Raw genomic sequence first — 18,132 nt, forward strand, 5'->3', positions numbered from 1 at the left:
CCTATAGCTCCATTCACCTCCTTATTTATATTAAAACAACTTGTTAATAAATCACAAGAAAAGATCAATTTTACTATTATAATGGCTTTTAGATTCACAAGTTTAGGACTATGGGAGAAAGTTGAACTTTCAATTCTCTCAACATGTAGCACATTGTTAATTTTGAATAGGATACACTGAAGGAAGTGAAAGTGTAATTGGATAAATTTTCTTGGTTTAATTTCATACGTTCACTCTTTAAAAGTTAAAGAATGGATACAAGGTCATAACTCAGGAAGTCAATTAGACTGTAACAAAGAATAGTCATAAACAAGGAATGACTTATGAAGATATGTGCTATTTTCACTCCATTGTCCCTTCTTGCTTGGAATTAAGTCAATATAAGGGTGCGATATTCACAGCTATTCTTGACACTACATTTCCTACTGTAACAGTAGACAGAAGATTCATATCCATGCTACTTTTCAACCTTTTTTCTCAAAGATGCATAAAATTATATGGTAATCTAAGTATTAAGCTGAGGAGATAATAACTGACATTTCAGATCTAATAATGCATAGTTATAAATCAGATAATTTTATATCTCTGCAGATATATTAATCTAAAAATCCATTTGAAGCAGTGGGATTTTAATAATGATATTCATATCAAATTATTCTCCTAGGCGAATCTCTCGCTAAAGCTAGTTTAAATCCTGTTTTTTTTTTTTTTTTTCTTTTTCATTACAGGGAGAAAGAACTAAGGAGAAAAATTGTGAGAGAGAAGAAAAATGTAGACCACATAATATCACTGCTTTATTTGTAAAATTTCAACAAGTTATGTCTGCGTCTGATAGAAGGTCACGTTCAGAGGGCCATGTACATGAAGCTGAATTAACTTCCATTTACAGGCTAAAAGGAAAAATATTGGATTGGACCATTCTCATCAATTCCAATAATTGCAGGAATTTGACATTTTGCACACATAACCAGTTCTACAATTTTGACTGAATTCATAATTCTATTTAGTCAAATAACTTGATGATTTAGTTAAACTTATATTTCTTAATTTAATGAGAAATAATGGTCACTTAAAGTATTTTTTTAATTGGTCAAAGCAATTTCCATAAATATACATAATTCATCAAGACAAAACAAATATTAATTATATGGAGAAAATGGGGTGAGGAAAAGATAACAGTAAGAAAAAGGCAGGAAGCCAAATTCTTTCCATAATGTCTTAAATATGTTAGAGGTGGATTATGAATTGAGCTCTAACCTTTTAGTAGACAGTGCAAACAGGGAGACATGGCCAGCCAGCCACATGAGTCCGTGTCTTTAAGATATTAAATGATTGCTCTAGTCCATAGAAAATTATAGCCCAATTTACTTAAGCATATAGATATAAAAATGCTGATGTATAAATAAACCAACTTGACTATATAAAATAATATCAATGACAGTAACCGCTATATGACAGTGTGAATTTTATGTTTTTACATATACTTTCACATATAACATACATATGTGTACTTTTACATACAAAACATATGTTTTACATATACTTTTACAAGAGTATATGTATGTGTATGTTTGTGTGTGTATATATATTCAAACAATCTCTGGGGAAAATTAGGATAGATTTTTAAATGAAACAAAAAAATATTTTTTGATTAAAAAATAGGGATTATCCAGTGCATCCTCTGGGTTTATCTGATTATATACAATCTGTGTCTTTCATTGTCTTTGAGCTATTTCACAACTCTGAAAATTATAGAGAACTAACTTAATACAAATAATTGTTGAGTATAGAAATGCAAATATTTGTGTGCTGTGGAATACAATTTATTATTGCCAGTGGATAGACCAAATTGGCATTATCTTTGTAAATTTATTTCAATATTGCCTATTGCCTATATGTGTGATACTTTTAATTCTTCTTTGAATCAGTTGTGACATTTGCTGAGTCCCTCATTAATTTGGAGCCTGTTTATTTCATATTTGTATGAAAGTCAGGATTTTATATTTTCCTTAAAAAGTTATTTATACACACACACAAAATAAGGTAGGCACTCTTTAAAAACTAAAATGTAGAGATATTAAGTAGCTTCTCTGAGGCTATTCATATAGAAATGATATGGCCAGGATTGAAAGACAAGGACGGTTAGGTTTGTCCCAATATTAGGATATCTATTATTGTAATAGAATACAGGAACAGGAGCACTTGGGTGGTGCAGGCAGTTAAGCCTCTGACTCTCAGTTTTGGCTCAGGTCATGATCTCAGGGTAGCGAGACTGAGCCCTGAATTGGGCTCTGCACTTGGTGCAGAGTCTGCTTGAGATTCTCCTCCCCTCACCCTGCCCTTTCTGCTTGTGCTCTCTCTCTAAGATTAATAAATCTTTAAAAGAGAGAATGCAGAAATAGATTAAGTAAAAATAAACATTCAATTACTACTATAAAAGATACAGAGAGAATCTCATATAATTTTATATTTATAGCTCCCTACACCAAAGGAAACAAGGCATTAAAAATAAACCATCTTAGCACCCTGATATACTGAGAGCAAATATCATGTTTAATGTTGACATTTTAGAATTATAAAGTATTATCACCTTAACAATTTGATATTATACAGAAGTTCTAGGTAGTGTCTCAAGATAAAATGAAAGATTTGGAATATGTTATTTATAGAAATTAGGATTATCTAAATAGAATATACTAAGAATTTCCAGGAAAAATACAAAGAATTTAGCAAATTTGCTACATATAAGATAAATTCTCAAATATCAATAGCATTTTATACACTACAAATAAACATTACAAAATATGAAAATTCATCTTAACAAAATAAAATATACTTAGGATCAAGTCTCATGAAACTAAGTCTTTAAGAGAAAAAAATTATATATGATTGAGAACACAAAAAGAGATAAACCATGGTCATGATAGCATTTAAAATATGTCAGTTCTAAAAATTGGACATAAAGGTCCAAGCTTGCAAATCTTAAGACAAAAAACAGAATACTTGCATGATGAGTTCAAAGCTTACTGAAATTCTGTGTACTTCTAGTAATTAGAACAGAATGGTATTCATGCAAGAATTAGCATAACAGAGGATTTAGACAACCAAAAAGCATATAGGCAATATTATATTTTAGATGATATATTAGAAATTGTTGAGGAAAAGAACAAAGCTTTAATAAAGAATCTTGAGACAATTGACTTTCCATTTGAAAAAAAAAAAAAAAAGCATGAGATTTCTTCACTGAATCACGTACAAAACAAACATCAAATGGACTAAAGACTCAAGAAGAAAAACTTTAAAACACCAAAATTATAAGAAGCTGACTCTAAGACCTCAGGGTAGTAAAAGATCTCAAATCAGATTTAAAAGGCAAAAATCACATATAAAATAAGAGACATTTTTGTATAAAAATCAAACACCTCTTTATAACAAAGAACTCCTCAAGGTAAAAATCAAAAGATAAATAAAAAACTAGGTAAAAATACTTGAAGCATAAAGTAAATAAGGGATCCATTTTTGGGAAACATAAAAAGAATTTCCACACAAATGTGGAAAGCAAACAAAATAGAACACAATAGAAATTAGCTATAGGCTATGAATAGGCAACCCACAGCAGAGAAAATGTAATAGACGCTAAATGTCTGAAGATATTTGATCCATAAATAGAAAAAAAGTAAAACAGAACAATGAAATACCATATCATCACCACAGATTAAAAAAAAAAAAAAAAAGGCAAGAAGTTTGACAATGCCAAATGTTGATAAGGATGTATGTTGATGAGGAACTCTGAGACTGCTAGCAATATCATAAATTATTACAGCCACTTTGGAGAGTAGTTTGTCAATATTTAATATATTATACATGTATATTCATCAATCCTAAAAATAGCTTAGGAAATATTTAGTGCAATTATTATCCAACACTTACAGCAAGTCATTAAAATAAACCTCACAGTTGTATGCCAATAGAATAAATATATTATCTTGAACTTTACTTGAAGCATCCTTAAAAATTATATATTTGCAAAATATCCACTTAAGGTGACTTGTTTAATTTGTCAGTGGATTTCTTAGCTACCATCCAATTATGTGATGGGAGGCTTCCATTTAAAGTGGTAACTCTAGTTTTAGAACAGTTGACATGTAGCCCCTCATTTTGGCAGAAATTAACAAGATCATTTGACTATTAAAGCAATGTAATTTGTCGAGTTAATGTAAGACAATGAATCAGCCAACTTAGACAATAATGAGCCAAGACCCTTCACAGAATGAGAACTGATCCATGGTGGTATCCTGAAAGGAGACTCAACATCAATCCCAAGGAAAGAGATGTGGAAAGTCAAGGGAATGGTCATCATGTCCTGGAGCCTGAAGGTTCACAGTATCCTGCTCTCTTATGAGAAACAAACAGAAGACTGAAAAAGCCTTGCCTCAGTCTTGTCATGTTTCCCAAAACATGGGAACTAAATCTATGTTCTAGAAGTACTATGAGCATCCTTCTCCTTAGGCTCTGATATCCAGTGCAGGAGAAAGAGTATAAGTCCTGGAAAAATGGGGTTCTTCCCACAGGAGCACAGCTTTTGCCTATTTTGAGTCTCCTTTCACCACTGTCTATTGGCAGCAAGCACAGAGAAGTGCCTTGAGACCCTGCCTGGATGGTTGGAGGAGACCTGTAGATATGTGGAAGTCAATATACTAGAAACAGGTTGGTGCCAGAAACTTGACTATTCTCCTTACACAGCTTCCCTGGAGCTACAATTGTATCTGATTCTTTAGCAAAACCTGTCCTGGCAGAAAAGGGTGGTAAAGAGCAAAAAGAAGGCATGTCTCTGAGGAAGACTTGCCTTTTTTTTTTTTTTTTTTTTTTTAATCTTTGTGTTTCTGGCTGCACTTAGAATTGAATAATGAACAATATATTTTAGAGGATCACAACTCTTAGAACAGTTTTAAAAACTAAGATTATAGAAGTGAAAAGTAACCTTAATATTAGGAAACATACATCCCCTCATATCAAGTCTAGACTATATAAGAAGGAAGCATAGTCACAAGTCAAACTATGCTACCTGTTTGCTACCCTGTATGCTATGTGCAGGGATAATTAGTCCTTGTTGGAAGGTTGTCTTGTGTGCTTCCTGTGTCATTAGGTGGAGCCTAGTGGGGAGATACCCTGAGGAAGAGAATAGCTCAGGTATGGTTTCCAATACCGGGCAGCATATGGTAGCTGCTAAAGGTCTAGGAGAAAGCCCCCTGGCTATGTATTGTTGGACTGGACTTTCTCAAACCAGTACCATCTTTCTATATATGTTTCTTAAAGATCAGCCAGAAGAGCAATCAAACTTAAGGAAAACTGTAAGAACAGAATGTGAATGTTATGAGAGGTGAGGAGATGTGAATTAAAAAGTAATTAAAACTAAAGTAAATAGGGGCACCTGGGTAGCTCAGTGGTTGAGTGTCTGTCTTCAGCTCAGGTTGTGATCCCAGGTCCTGGGATCAAGTCCCACATTGGGCTCCCCACAGGGAGTCTGCTTCTCCCTCTGCCTGTGTCTCTGCCTCTTTATCTGTGTCTCTCATGAATAAATAAATAAAATCTTTTTTAAAAATCCTAAAATAAATAAAAGTAGTAAAAACAAAATCTATCATATAATTTAAAGAAGAATTTAAAGGACCAGAAAATAAATCTATTGCAAAATTAAAATGAAAAAATAAATATAAAATTAGATGGGTTTAAAAACCAATGGTAGGAATTTAAAAATAAAAAATATGAATATAGCATAAAAAATAAGATGGAGTAAAGCCATATTTAAATGACAAAAAAAAAAAAGTGAGAAGAATGACAGAGGAGGAAAGGGGGAGAAATTAACATGTCCAAAACAACCAAGAGTGAGAATTTGTAAGAGGTCTCAGAGCTGTCCAGCTTTCCTTCTTGTTATCCTATGGTGCCCCATCACATGATACTTATGGGCAGAACTCAGAGACAGTGACTTGCCAGCTATACCTACTCAGCCATCACTTCCTTAAGGAGCAAGCAGATAAAGTTATTATCTGGAAAGATAAAAAACAAAAACAAAAAAAAAAACACATGAGTTTATATCACAGAACCACTGATATAGTTTCTGAATTACAAAAGCAACTGCCAGTGTGGGCTGCTAAAACATCTTAGTTTGGTGTTGCCCGGTCAAGTGTTTTCTATTCATAGCAACCGTTTGGAATAGCAGCGTACGCTACTCTCCACTGTAACATGGTCAGCATAGTAATGGTTTCACATGGGCCACATAAATGGATGCCAGTGAGAACTCTCAGTAAAAAACTTCACTCAGTTGCTGAAGAATGTTCCAGGAGGAAGAGCCTCTATAAATTGGCTGAGAGGAAATTCTATACTGCCCATTCACTGAACTTGATAGACTAGAGGGAAAAGATTTAACTTTGGATTTATAAAATGTATAGACTCAGACTTTACTGGAACTAAAGACAAGAATTTGTATTATAATCATCTGGGGCTGGAAACAGAGTTTCTACTGGAAAGTAAACCTCAGGAGTCTTCCCCATCGCTCTGTATACCTTGTCTGAATGCTCTTTAAGTGTAAAATAGGTGATCTAAGAATTTGAGGTAAGATAGGGAACAAATCCTATCCAGTCATAGATTGGCTTATAATAAATGCTTTTGATGATCGTTTTTGGAGTTTTATCCTTACCAGGACCTTAAATGAATTGAAGTTGAACAAGGTCTGCACTTAAAACCAGAATCACTGGGTCACCAATATTACTTTTTTTCCAAAAGTAATTGTAGAAATGGATTCTTTTTCCAACAGTATTTTTTTAATTTACTCTTCTGAAGAAGGGCACAGGACAAAGATGTAGGAACTGGAAGTGCTTTTCCTTATTGCATAATGAATTTCTAGCGTGCTGACCTCTTGACCGTGATATATAAGTCTAATGATTTTAAAATTACTTTTGCCTGCTGAGTTGTACATTCTAGCCTGGGACTAACTAATTATCATTTTAAACTGAACAGATTATGTAAATGAGTGTGCTTGATAGTTTATTCTTTTCTTTGTGTATACTATGAGAGGCAGGAATGGTTTCTCAAATAAAATGAATTAAACATCTGTGCTTAGATCATCTAAGTGCTAAAATGCTTGTTTTCTCATAAAGCTGGTTTTATATCTAAACCAGCAAATGCTTCAGAGGAAGATTGATTTGAAGGACAGCAGGAAGCTCCCATTCTCCACAAAACTAGCTCCTGTTTTTGTTTTTGCTTTTTCTCCTAGATTTATCCTTTTGGGTTAAGAATTGGCCACACTGATTTTTTTTTTTTTAATATAAACCCTCTAATAGTTGGGACATATTTCCCTTGGTATGGTGGTTTGCCTTATTTTCTCTTCTTTTAAAATTTTTTTTACTTAAATTCAATTTAATTAACATATAGTGTAATATTAGTTTCAGACGTAGGATTTGGTGATTCATCAATTGCATGTGACACCCAGTGTTCATTCCAGTGACTAGAAGATAAGGGTATGAATGCTCAGTGTGAGGGTGGAGGTGCAGTCTGTTCGAGGTCCTACAGGAAAACACCCAAAGAGCAGACAGAAACTGACAGAGTCAAAGGACATTTCTTCTTGGGAGAAAAAAGATTAAAGGAAGAAGAAAATTAAGTTTACACCTATGAATGTTAAGGATCTTACATTTGATCCAATTCCTGTAGGTCTGGAACACAGACAAAATACAAACTAAACTTAGAAAGGGATCTCCAAGGAGAGTTGACTGTTGTTCCTCCTCTCCTCACCAGTGTCAAGTAAGAATACCAGTCAGGAAAATTGTCTGAATGATCAACTCTGCTTCTACTCTTCCCTGCCTCTCCCCTTCCCTGCAACTGCTGAGATCCTGCAATGACCTCCCGGTTTCTAGACCACTAATTTGGATGATCAGACTTCAAACCCACCTGAATTTTGACCCTACAAGCACTTGGTCAAACCCAAGCCACAGGAAGATTATGTCTCTTGTTTTTATACTTGAGTTTCTTTTCTGAGGTCAGACACAGACTTGAGGAGAAAGCTTCAGGGCAGGCTATGACCAGTGGAGCAGTTTCCAGGAAATACTGGAAATGGAATGGAAATAAACAAACAGGAAGGAGGTTGGTGAGGAGGCAGGTAGTGGTCCAGGGTGTGCTGCTAGATTTGGCCTTTAATCAATCAGTGTAAGAATGAACTTTAATCATCTAGGTAAGAATGAACTCATCAGGCTTAATCTTGAGACTGAAGCAGGAGCAAATAGCCCAATATTCTAAATAAATATGTAATCAAACATTACAAAATAATGTAAATTCCAAGTGGAAAGCATTGATGAAATAAATTTATAGTCACTTCTCTACCCCATTTACAAAGCCATAAGAACAGTTATTCTCCTTGTTTTTGTTTTATTCTCTAAAGCTGATTTTCAAGCAATTCCCACTGTCAGAACATGGCTAAGTGTCCTCTTAACAAATGGTACTGAACGGTGCTGAATGCAAATCTTAACTTTTAAATGAGAGGATAAACTGTCAGTAATAAAATTACTTATTTGTATAGCATTTTACAGTACATGTGCATTCACATATTCTGGTTCATCTAACTGAAATAGGTAAAATAATGCACGTATGATCGTGAAGTTTGAAAGTTAGAATCAATGTGAGACAGGTTCACATTGATTCTCTTGACCCAAAATCTCAAGTTATCTCAATTGCAAATTAAACTAGAATCACTTATTCAAAGTACTTTTATGAATCCAATTCAAATCAGTGAATGTAATTCAAGCATCAACTATGTCCAGCATTTTCTCTTTTTAAAATATTTTATTTATTCATGATAGACACACAGAGAGAGGCAGAGACACAGGCAGAGGGAGAAGCAGGCTCCATACAGGGAGCTGGACGTGGGACTCGATCCCAGGACTCCAGGATCAGGCCCTGGGCTTGAGGCAGCGCTAAACTGCTGAGCCACCTGGGCTGCCCGTGTCCAGCATGTTCATAAGCATTGACAGAAAAAAGATAACAAGATATTGTATCGCTCTCAGGAAAATTGTACAGGGAAGATTGTGGTGAAACATATATCTGAAAAAAGTGGAAGGGGGAAGAAACATCACATTATTCTTATTGTCTGCCAGATAAGATGCTTGGTAATTTAAAACATACTACTTTAATCTTATAATCACACAAAGCACACATCGCTCCATTTTTACATGGTGGAAGCGCAACCAGAGAAGTTGAGTAACTTGTTACCACACCCTTTGAAGTTGGTGTGGAGAGGACTCCGTCAGTCTCCTTTCCTCCCCACCATACTATGTTCTTTCCCTGAGCTTATAAAAAAATAAAACGCAAAACTCATCTACTACAGGAGTTCACAAGGAGGAGAGAATAGCTACAGAAACATGTACAGAGAAGCACACATGAAGTTAGAATTGAAGTCCAAGGTCCCTATTTGGTTTATGCTATGGTTGAAAGTTTTCTAGATTGAGGATCAAAAAGTCTGCAGTCTAATTTGTTTCAAGCTCATTTTGCAGACTTGAGCAATTCATATGCAGAATGTACTATGAACCTTAATTTTCCCACCTATAAATGGATGGGTTGGATTAGACAAGCCCAAAGGTCCATCTTATTTCTAAAATAGTGCTTTAACTGATCTTCGTACATCTACATTAATTACATCTCTAAATACTTGCGACTCCACTATTTATTCATGCAATAGGCTAGGCAATGGAATTTTGCAAGTTCTCTCTCTCTCTCTCACACACACACACACACACACACACTTCCCATAATGGTTTTGAATAGCTTTCAAAATTTATTTCCAATGAAAACAGGATTATCTCTATATAAATTACTTTCTACTAAGTAACAAGGGGAAATAATTTGAATTACAGAGATGAAGATTTTAAAAATTAGAAGAGATTTAAATGTAAAGCTATAGAGAATCATATATTTTTCTCAAAAATATCACACTGATATGTACAATAATTTTCTCCACTTGAGCACATACCTAAAAAATAAGCTAAAAGGGATTGATGCCACAGTGAATTCATTGCATCTTTCAGAATGCTTTTGACATGCTTGACATAAATTAGTCCCATAACAGACATGATTGCTAAACTATCTAAGCACAGAACAAAATCCATTAAATTTTGCTGAATGAACTGGTCAAGCAGGAGTCCTCGAACTGTCCTCACTCTGTAGTTCAACATAAGGAGACAAATGATTCTACTTAAGGTCCCCATGCAGTTATAAGTCATGACTCTTCTGGTTAAGATCCCTCACTTTATTTCTTACCAGAGTAAAATTTCAAATCAAAACTATTTTAGAAATCCATGTTCTACTTTGTTTCTACTCAATGCTACTTGTAAAGACATTTATTTCTCCTAAGCTTATATTAGCCCACTCTATTCATTAAACATTCTCTTAAAAACTTTCACTTTTATTTGTTGATTCAAAAGGTATCTACCCAAGATTCAACAGATGTGACAGATTGTGTACAAACATGTACAGAGAAGCACACATGAAGTTAGAATTGTACCTTAGAATGACATCCTTTAAAAAGAAGGTTTTCAATATGAAGGAAATAATGCCTGCAAATATTGAAACCAACTTTAAATAACATGGGGACCAGATACTTTCAAAATGACTCAAGGGGCCCCTGAGTGGCTCAGTGGTTGAGCATCTGCTTTTGGTTCAGGTCGTGAACCCCGGGTCCTGGGATCAAGTCCCACACTAGGCCCCCCACAGGAAGCCTGCTTCTCCCTCTGCCTATAGTCTCTGCCTCTCTGTGTCTCTCATGAATAAATAAATAAAATATTTTAAAAAATGACTCAAAATTAATGAGTCTTAAATGAATGGGTACCACATTGCTCTGACCAGATATTTTATTTGTTCAAAATGGAATTACTTAAATAAAATTCATAAATTTGTATTCCTCTAAATATGAAATTGTTTCATTATCAACAATAATGCATTTGTTTGTATGAAAGCATCCAAATCATTTCACTTTTTAGGGTCTCATTTTTCTACTTAGTAAAATGATGGTGGAGAACTAGCTACTCATTACGTTTTCTTCCTGGGTATAAATGTACTTGTTTCTTACCTAAGAACTTATTTCTTACATACTTCCTGTGAGTTGTGGATAGAAAAGCAATTGGGACAGTAATAATCCACAAAGGTATATGGTATACAAACTTTAACTAGACCAAAAAAAAAAAAAAAAAGAGGAAACCTTTGCTTCATATTTGATTGTCTTTTACAAATATGTCTTTTTCTTTTTTTTCAAGAAAGTACCTGTACTTCCGTGACTTTCAGCTCACTGCTAGGTTAATACCTCTCTGAAAGCAATGATTTATACAGCCACCATTTTAGATTCAGACTCATCAGTGTCTGATAGACGCTCAAGAGTGGGATGGGTGGGGCTGAGGGCACAGCAGAAGTTTCCTGTTCTGTCTTGGGAGCCTGGGCCTGTGGAATAGTTGGGAACTGGGCGGCAGCATGATTGTCCTGGGTGTTGGACGCCAGAAGGTCAGAAGACAAAAGAGAAAAGAGTGATGAGAAGGTGGGGTAGGCAAACCTCACTTTAGAGTTTTACCTCAAAAAGGTACTGAGCTGGAGATAACAGCTCAACTTTTCCCCCAGGCTGGGTCAGTATTCACAAAGGGAAATTAAGCCCTGTAGAAATGATATGGGAGTGCCTGGGTGGCTCAGTTGGTTAAGCATCTAACTCTTGATTTTGGCTTAGGTCATGATCTCAGGGTCCTGAGATTGAGATCTGTGGCAAGCTCTGCTGAGCATGCAACATGCTTGGGATTCTCTCTTTCTCCCTCTTCCTCTGCCCCTCCCCTCCATGCACTCTCTCTCTCTCATGCTCTCTCTTATGTGCACTGGTGTGTGGATGTGTGTTTATAAAAAAAAAAAAAAGAATTGATATGAATAATAGGGAACAAAAATGTCACTAGGCTGTTTAGCTTTTGTGATAAATACCTGAGTCCTGGTAGTGTTCACTTTACTTTGTGATTACCAAATAAGTCAGAGAGAACAGATCATCCTTTATGTCATCCTTCAAAAGGGAGTCATAGGTTGAATATCTCACAGTTTGTAAAAATGTCTTGTCATTTGTATAAGGATTTAATGATGCCTTTCCCTAATACCAAGAACCTCAGAATGCTGTTCTCAGTGGTATGGGCTATGGCTGCATGCCGGACAGGCCTGGACTAAGAAAAATTTCAGACAGACCCACTAGCTTCACTAACACAGTGTTTTTCAAACTTTCTGTGGGTAGGGCTCTTTTTAATTTTTTTTATCCAGCCATCACAGGTAGATACACAGTCCTACTGTGCTGGTCTGTATAGCTCAAGCCATACGCAAATAAGCATGTCAAATCAATCACGTTAGAAATGGTCTACACCCTCTTCAAGAAAACAGTTCAATGTGTTAAGCCCTTGAATGCCATGGGAATGTTAAAATGCTCTAAAATTTTTGAAGTACTTTCCATTTTTGTATTATTTCATCTCATACTACTAATACACAATTCATGGATTGGCACCTACCTCTTCAAAGGACTACTTTGAGCAGAAATGCTATTGAAAGCTGTTAATTTGAGTAAGACTTTGATGAAATCTTTTCCAATAACATTCTGTACATTAGGAGAGCACAACTACAGGAAAGGAAGATGAATAAAGAAAATACTAAAATTTAGAGCAAATCATAGTCTTTCTGGTCCTGGTTTGAGCCATTAAATAAAACTAGGACAAAACTATTTTTTATTAATTTTTAAAATACCTTACTACATTTTTAAAAACCTTATTTTAATTGAAATTAGGCATTTAAAAAAAAAAGAAATTAGGCATTTTAAGAACCTGCATACTTGAGGTTTGTGTCTACATAGTACTGAGGATATCAGGTAAATGTAGATAAACAACAGCGAAACATTGCACAGAAAAATACATGAAGCATATTAGTAAGGAAAACACTTGAGTGAATTAATCTGGCAGCAGGAAGGGTGGGTTATGGAAGAAGGGAGTACAGATGTCATGGTAATATAAAAACTTCACCAATTTAAGGATGACAAATTTCTTCTCTGAAGTGTGGAAATCCTAAGTGGCATACATAATCTGATCCCTGATTATATATTTCACTATATTGTTTTTTTTAAATTCACTATATTGTCGATTGCTTTATGTTTTAGAGACTTTTATCCAAGCAGATTAAAAGCTCATCAAAGGCTAGTTTCATGTAATATTGCTCTTTTTCTTTGACTCCATAGAACTGATGTTGACTTCTGCTGTACAGGGCAGAGTAAGATTTCAGGGAATAGCCCTTTCCACTTTTTTCAGCCCTTTTACAAACGTTCTTCCAAAGGCTTACTCTGCAATAGCATTTTTTATTAGAAAATATGATGCACTGGAGCCCTGTTAATTTTTAAAAAATAACTTCTAGATGTCCTTTTTCATTTTCTAATTATTATTGTTAGTAGTAGTAGTAGTACATGTTGATGCCAACGCTATTATATTTTATAATATTACCTCTAATTTCCCTCAGCAACTGGGTATTATGCCCAACTTCATAATGAGAAAACTGAAGTTCAGAGAGGTCGAATGCCTTGTCCCTATTCACATAGCTACTAAATGGCAGTGTTATTATGAAGTATTAAAACAGCTCTGTCTGGATCCAAAACTTACTTCCTTCATATTGCTTTGTTTTTTCCTATAAAGCATGTAACCTTTATAAATTTCCAATATCTCTTTGTCTGAAGGCCTCAGAATTTGAAAAAGTTTCAACTTTTAGATGCCCTAAAGCCCATGGATTCTGATTAAGCACTAGATAGCTTGCTTCAGCTGTTATTTACAACCAAAAAGAACAAGCATCAGAAACAGCCACATATGTTATTGAAACTGGCATACACAACTTTCCCTTGCTTGAGAAGAAGGAGCTTGCCAGAATTAGTGCACACCTCAGCTTGCAGAACTACTTCCGGCAACAACCGCCCAAGGCAGATGGGTCCTGGCAGTATGCAGCACAACACCCGGCCCAGAATGACAGGTTGATGCGAACATGACAGAAATAATCCCAGCCAGTAAACATGTTAAAAAATCTTCCTTCATCCCAAACCAATCCATTGTACACTGGAAAATGAGAAGAGCAAAATCTCAATAAACCAATAACAAAAATCAAGAAAGGGCCAAGCTCCATGTCTGACTTTAGCTGACCCCCATTAGAGGGCCATTCCTTCAGAATCAATACCCCTAATGCATAACTATAGACACTACTAATCAATGGAAAGTGATAAAGGAAGCAGAATCAATAAACATTAGAGGGGCTAGAGAGAGCAAAGAAAGAAAAAAATGCACTGAAAATACTGTACTTTGTTGAAATGAGAGGTATGGGAATTGCTTGAGAACCACCTGTTTTCTCATTAATCTAAACTATTTCCTGCACCTGAAAAAACTTATGTTTTGGCCTCAGTTGATTTTATGAGCAGATGGTTAATAGCAGTGTGACTTGAGGACTTTATTGACTTAAAAAGTATCCTTAAGAAAATTCCATGGTCTGGAATTACACCATAACAGATTTACTTTGTCATGCTAAGGTGTTCTCTTCTCCTTGGTCTTCTTATAAAATGCAAACACTCCTGGAAGACTAACATGCCGTGCCATTACTGCTGAAATATTAGTCATATAGCGTCAACGACTTAGCAAGTACTTAATATTAGTATTGCCAGATGGGATTCACAACACCATACAATATTCAGGGCTAAGAAAATGAATATATGAATGGACAATAGCCCTATTTTTTATCTATACATATTTTTATATATAACATTATATATGTATGTATATATTATACACACACACACACACACACAGAACTCTGACCCGTAACATTCAGCAACCTGTCAAAGAAATCAACCCTTTTTCTACAATAAAAAGCCCAAGGAGCCCGAGAAGTAAGGCTGCTAAAAATCAGACTTATAGAAAGTCAGACTGCTATCTCTAGTGACACCCCAGGAAGCCAAACACTCCTTCTTATCCACTGGCCCAAAATGGCCAAGACTTGATAAATAACTGATTAAGCTTCCCTAATTTTTGCTCCTGCTTAGAATTTAGGACCACCCAAAAGAAGCAAACTATGCACCTTTATAACCAATCAAACAGGATGCCCATTTCTAGTTAGCATACTAGCAGCATTTCTTTTTTAACCACCAGCCTCCCTCCATCAGGGCATACCTGAAAACTTTTTTTTTTTTTAACCATAATTCTTTCTCACTACTTTGCTTGCCTTTGAATCTCTGCCAAAATGCAAGTGACAGCGGCTGATTCCCTTGCTATGAATAAATAGACCTTGCTTGTTCTCATGCTTTAGTCTTCATTTATTTTCACAGAACCTACTTACTACTTGTTTATCTGAAATTCAAATTTAACCAACATTCTAATTCTTTTTTTTATCATCTGCTAATTCTGGCAACCCTACTTATTATATACCAAGAACTGCTGTGCACATTTGATGTATATTGCTTTTAATTCACAATATCCTGAAGTAGATAATGTCATTCCCAAGTGGGGCAATGGTAGTGTAGTGACAGATAGCAACATGCTTCAGCGCTAGAAAGAAAGAGTAAAAACTACATGTGTCAGCCTGCAAATCTCATGCCCTTTACTACTCAACTTCCAAAGCCTAGCATTTCCACCTTAAAATTTGCACAGAACTCCTACTTAGGAACACCCGAATGCTGATCTATGAGCTTGAGAGGTGGCAGAAATTGGGACATAAAAATCCTAAGTAGAGGAAACACAGCTGATGTGCTAGATTGGGGAGAGGAAAGAAACAAGAGTAAATGAATGATGTGAATAGCATGTTTCTGTAAATGCTCTGATGAAAATCCCATTTAAAAAATTTCAAATAACAAGCATAATAATTATGATAGACATCTCAGAGAAACTCACACATATTTTCCTTTCTCCCTATGCCTTGCTCACCTTAAACCTGGGGGAAAAAAACAGCCTTCATTTGGCATTATAGCAGCTTCTCATTCATAAAGCCTAAACTAAATAAACCATCAGTTTCCTTGAAGCAAAGTGTGCAGTTTTTAAATATGGAATGATAAAATGTTTTCTAATTTTCCTTCTCTAAAGAGCTTACGTGATGAATTTAGGGGAAATGTGGTTTCTACAAAAAAAAAGTTTCTCACTCCTTATGATTTGCTTCTTTCGTGTAACAATAAAAATATCTAACCCATAATTTTTCCTCTTTATATACTGGAAACCCCAAATCACAGTCTAATTTGGGACTAATCTGAATTCTAATCTAAACTCTGCATTTCAGATTGCATATCCTAAGCTTCCTTTAAGATCTTACCTTCTGGGATCCCTGGGTGGCGCAGCGGTTTGGCGCCTGCCTTTGGCCCAGGGCGCGATCCTGGAGACCCAGGATCGAATCCCACATCAGGCTCCCGGTGCATGGAGCCTGCTTCTCCCTCTGCCTATGTCTCTGCCTCTCTCTCTCTCTCTGTGACTATCATAAATAAATAAAAATTAAAAAAAAAAAAAAGATCTTACCTTCTCTATTTTTATATCTACCATTCAATAATTTTATTATAAAACAATATTTTATTACAAAACACTCAGTATATTAATTTGGATTTTGTCATTTATTTTCTCTTTCCATTTATGGGTTTTAATTTTCTTTTAAAATTATAAAATATGTAAATGCTTCCATGATTGTACAAGAGAACCTCCTTTATTTTTATTACTTCAGCCTAAGATTCTCAAGCTTTTAAGGCAGTTGATTTTTGCCATGATGGCACACTGAGTCTCCAGTTTTACTCAACCTTCCAGACCTTTGTTTAGCTCATGCCACCTAAGTCTTGCATATTTTGCATCCTATATTCATATAAAGAATGCTTTTAAACAAAGTTAGAGTTTCACATTTATTCCTACTAAATTTCACTTCTGCTGTTTCCCCACTTTTCCAGGTAACTTCCAGCCAACTGAGGAGGTAAAGAAGCACTTATTTGCTCTGGGATGATATGCAACTAATTTGTCTATTAATGACATTTTCCTTCAGGGGAAAGTATTCTTCAGGAACTTTGCCAGATTCACCTTCTGCTGTGATGCACGTTTGACTGTCATTTGTTAATTTTATTTGCGTTCATTGATCCATTAATATATATCACACCCACAACTTAACTTAGTTTCCATCTGGTGGAAAGGGTACGGGGATGTTATCAAATTGTCTAGGAAATAAAATCGCCTTGGGTCTCTTATTATCGATGTCTGTCATCCTTTAACAAAAGTGTATAAATTACCTAGTCAGAAAGAGGCTGAAATTGAAGATGCAAATATAAATTACTCATGTAAAATATTTGCTTTTCCCTCAAACCATTTTATTGAATATAACTCTCTAAAAATTAATTTATGTACATCTATATTATAGGAGAAGTGACTAGATGTCTTATAAATGTGTTCCTCAGATGCTTATCAAACATATAGGTAGAGCTGGAACTTTAAGAGAAAACTCACTTACTTTACTTTCCTACCTCAAGCTGAGATAAAATTTCAATCCCTCACTTTAAGAAGACATGTATTACAGCTTGATAAAGAAAATACTCACTCCTGACAGTTTCCACTATGGCAAAACTAACTTTCCACCAAATAACTTAGTAGCTTAATCAATAAAGAAGTCAATGCACATGTTAGCATATGGTGAATGTCCAGTGTTGCCCTTGAGCTAGGATGGATGTAGGGAAGTACAAATATGTGAAACTATTTTTAATGAAATACACCAACAACAGATGTATGTCAGATAAGTACAACTTGAAAATACAAATCACAATACTGGGTAGGATCCATATTCTTTTTAATCTAACAAAGTTTCCAAAGGACATATATTAGGAGAGAATGCTTTCACTCCAGATGTTAAATTTTCACTTAACACATTTGAGGCACTAAGTGTTAATGTTTATGGCATTCATTTTTGAATAGTGACCATGCTTTCTCCTTACCTAGGTTAACAACATCAAATTCTCCATATAATTATCTTATTAAACATTTATATGGTTTAAATGAGACTGACTCAACCTTCCAACACAGGTGTAAGTACATGATCCAGGCCTAAATCAATTAGTGA

The 18,132-nt window shown here is 35.1% G+C and overlaps 1 protein-coding gene and 1 long non-coding RNA gene across 11 annotated transcripts in view; one reads left to right on the forward strand and one right to left on the reverse strand.

Moving 5' to 3' along the window:
- Positions 1-17,269, forward strand: part of LOC140635194 (uncharacterized) — a 36,686-nt gene extending 19,417 nt beyond the window's left edge. The window contains exon 3 of one of the 2 annotated variants that reach the window (XR_012032561.1): positions 16,979-17,269. This is a non-coding gene — a long non-coding RNA (uncharacterized lncRNA). Of the gene's footprint in view, positions 1-728; positions 6,978-16,978 lie in introns of those variants that run through there. The other variant, XR_012032562.1, reaches the window with a different exon arrangement.
- Positions 1-18,132, reverse strand: part of RIT2 (Ras like without CAAX 2) — a 468,395-nt gene that overhangs the window by 89,490 nt on the left and 360,773 nt on the right. The gene's annotated exons all lie outside the window — the stretch shown is intronic.

The sequence above is a fragment of the Canis lupus genome, chromosome 6, assembly GCF_048164855.1.
Source record: "Canis lupus baileyi chromosome 6, mCanLup2.hap1, whole genome shotgun sequence".
NCBI classification, from domain to species: Eukaryota; Metazoa; Chordata; class Mammalia; order Carnivora; family Canidae; genus Canis; species Canis lupus.